The 3813-nt window shown below is 44.1% G+C and overlaps 1 long non-coding RNA gene across 1 annotated transcript in view; it reads left to right on the forward strand.

Annotated features, from left to right (window-relative positions):
- The window catches only part of LOC103379648 (uncharacterized), an 11068-nt gene that overhangs the window by 2358 nt on the left and 4897 nt on the right, over positions 1-3813 (forward strand). The window lies entirely within an intron of this gene.

Genomic DNA, 3813 nt, shown 5'->3' on the forward strand with positions numbered 1-3813 from the left:
GCCGGGGGAGGGTGGAGGGTGGAGGGTGTGAAGGCCTGGTCGGGGTCTCAGGTCATTAAATATCCATGCTGAGGAGGAGCGCTCAACATTTCCAGACTTTCAGCAGCATCATCCCAGATTCCAAACCACACCATCCGCTCCCTGTCTCCTGCTCTCCTCCCACTTTTCCCCGTCTCCCCCTTTTCTCCCCCTGCTGCTGTCTCACACACGCTGTTTACATCCTGACACAGCACAACAACAAGGAAACACACACACACACACACACACACATCCATTACTGGTCCCACTTCCTGTACATACAGCCCACGTGGACCAGAGGGTCTGAGCAGCAGGAACGTTGTTTCTCCTCCCCTTCTTCCTCCCCCCCCCTCACCCCCCCCTTCTCTCCAGGTGTGAGTGTTAGCAGGGATTTGAACCTGGTTCTGGTTCTGAAATGTTCTGGTGACGTTTGGTGGAAACATGTTTTTTTTCTTAATACACCAGTTCACCTGTGTGTGTGTGTGTGTGTGTGTGTGTTGTTGTTTTACAAGGTCACACACACACACACTTCTGGGGCGCTCTTTGATCATGTGACTGGCCGGCCACGTGAAATTCCACCACGCAACAAGTGATTGATCAAAGGCAGAACACACACACACACACTCGTACAGTTTTTCCCTCCAAGTCTCAGTCGTTTCAGATCAGACTTAAAACCTTTGACCTCATCGATGTAGTTTCCTGCCGTCAGGTCACATGTTGACATCATGATGTCATCATGATGTCAACATGATGACATCATGATGACATCATAACTTGAGTTTCTAGAGACCGAACGTCACGTCACGTAAACAACTTGATTTAACTTTAACTCTAACTTCAGTCAAACCTAAAACATCTGAACTGAGACTTTAACAAACCAAACCTTGACTCAAACCTAGACTAACTCGTGTCTCTCAAACTAACTCAACTCAAACATTAACTTAATCCTGACTCAAATGTAGAGCAACTCAACTTGAACCGACTTAACTCTAACTACTCAAAGTTGAACTAAAAACTAAACTAAACTAGTTAAACTTAACTTGAACCTAAACTTCATCTGACTGAACTGAACTCAAACTTAACTTTAACTCAATATAAGTTATATTTTATGTCATTTATATATAAATATAAATATTCTAACATGTGGATCATATATGATCTATGATAAATATATGATAAATATATTGTTACCTATAATTTTTTAAAGATAATTTTCTCGGTATAAAAGATGGCGTCGACGACTAAAACAAAACCCAGACTAAACCTGGTCCTGACCGTAGGACCAGGTGACCGTCCCTGGACGTAGGACCAGATGACCGTACCTGGACGTAGGCGCACATGACACTGCCTGGAGACGTAGGACCAGGTGACCGTCACTGGACGTAGGACCACTTCCTCTCGGCCTCGTCCTACACCACACACACACATCCTGGTGGTTTAGAATTGTCCTCCAGCTCACGTCCACAGCAGACAGTGGGAACGAGTGTCCGCGCATTAATACAGTGAATTAAGTCGGGTCGACATCACGGCGACCGTCGGATCGTCGCACACCGTTGTCCTCTTCACATCTGCATGAATCAAAAATCAGGACGAGTCACCTGGACGGAGCTCAGTCCTGGGTGAGACAACTGTCCACCGTCAGTGTCTCTGTCTGTGATCAGAGAAGGTTCCACACCAAGGTGATGGAGTAGATTAGTGGGCCCCCAACATGCGGGTCGTGGACCGGCACTGGTCCGTGAGTCAGTTGGTATCGGGTCGCACAGAGAGAAGGCACAACTTACATTATTTACGTTTTATTTAATATCTGATTCTGAACGATGTTTATTTTTTTAAAAATGACCAGATTCTCTCCGCTGCATTTGTCTATGAAGCCTTCAAAACTGCTCCACCATGTGGAGACCAAGGGTCCTGCATCTATGATGTTACGATGACGCTAATAATGTTGACTACACAGTGGATTAACGTTTATTATTATTTTTAGAATGTACCAGTTTTTAGTTTTTTTTAGTCGTTTTTTTATCCGAACACCATAAAGGCCGGTCGGTGAAAAAAATTTTCCGTGGTGCAAAAAAGGGTCGGGGACCATTGAGTACGAATAAGTACTTTTCTTCATATACTGCAGTGGTTCAGCTGTGGTCATGATGATGGAGACTATTGTAGTACTAGTGGATTTGTGAAGTACTGCACTGGTCATAGAAGTAAAAGCAGAGACCAGAGTTTTTTTTTTCTTTATTTCTGGAATTTTTTTTTTTTTTTAATTCCTCAAATTTCCTCCGTGTGGCAGTAACAGCCGCAGTAGTGACATTCCTCCGGGACACGTTAAAGTGGTGTGAATCAAGTGTAAACAACAGTCAGCCTTTAGCTCCAGCACATTAGCCTGATTAGATCTCAGCCAATAATAATGAGACGAGCGCTAACTGCTCGTCTCACTCTTATCTGCGGACCAGTCCAAACGCCGGCTGGAGGATCAGTTCTCTGCTGCGCCGCGTGTCGGGCCCATGAAGCTGCAGCCGTGGGACCGGCAGCACAGATAAAGGCAGCTCGAATATGGCTCTGGCTTGGGCTCTTACAGCTCCCCCCGCTGGGGAAATGTGGTTTTATAGATTCTTAGAGAAGATGCAGAAATAATGTGTTTCCACGCAGCAGATCATCCATCTTCACTCCATCCCTAGGTGTCCATGTTGGACCCACTAAAAAAACTGTACCAGAGTGGAGGGTACTACACCCGACTACATCACATACAGATACAGATGGAGCTGGAGTGAGGGTCTGCTGCCCCCAGTGGTCATCGTAAAAGTGATCATTAGGTGGTTAGAGCATCTTGCTTTACAATAAAATGCTCACTGTTTTTTCACGTCTTGGCTAAATAATTAGCATATGTTTTTTTTTTTTTGGTTGTTGATTTTGAGCTACTTTTGCTACAGTTCAGCTGCGACTAGCTTCCAGATATTTACATGCTAACCACTTTTACTAATTCATGGGTTAATGTTTCACTAGTCGTTGAACAGCTTTAAACTATTTAAGCGCTAACTCTTAGCTAGCTTTGCAGCTTCAAATGTTGCTTGTTCTTTCTGTTATTTATTTATTTTTTTTGTATTCTTTTGGGGAAAAAAAATACTTTTACTAAGTGTATTTGCATTAGCATTTTTCACTAACATATTTAAAAACGTGTTGGATTCTTAGCTCTTTTAGCCAGGAAAATTCAGGGGAAATTATTAGCCATATTTTTTTCCTATGTTCAGGCACATGGCCAGAGTTTAAACACTTCTGTCCCCTAGGGGGAGCATACCAGAAAATAATTAAGAAAAACTGCTTTAACACAAGTTTTAATCTTTTATCTTTTGTTTTGTTTTGTTTTAATATTAGCATTTTCTGTGACATAGTTTAGACTTTTTAAAACTGACTCGTGTTTTTGTACCGTGGGTTTTAAATCTAAATAAGAACTTTTATCGTTCAGGAGTATTTATCCTGAGTTCCCCAAGATGGATTCTGCTGAACTCTGGACTCTGAATTGTTAACCGTCACAGTGTCTTACACAGTGAACTGTCCCCGTCTCCGTCTCAACGTTTCCCCCCGTGAGACGATGTTTCCTGGACACAAACGTCGTGTTCTTGTCCTTGTGTCACTGCCTGGTCTTAGAGTCGATCAGTGTCACTTCAGTCCTGGGTTTTCATACGTCTGAAACACACACACACACACACACCTGAGAGACACCTTTTTTTAACCTCCCCCGTCCTCTCCCCCCCCCCCCCCCCCCCCCCCCCCCCCCCCCCTCCCCCCCCCCCCCCCCCCTCC

Source organism: Cynoglossus semilaevis, chromosome 6 (genome assembly GCF_000523025.1).
Source record: "Cynoglossus semilaevis isolate Cse_v1.0 chromosome 6, Cse_v1.0, whole genome shotgun sequence".
Taxonomy (NCBI): domain Eukaryota; kingdom Metazoa; phylum Chordata; class Actinopteri; order Pleuronectiformes; family Cynoglossidae; genus Cynoglossus; species Cynoglossus semilaevis.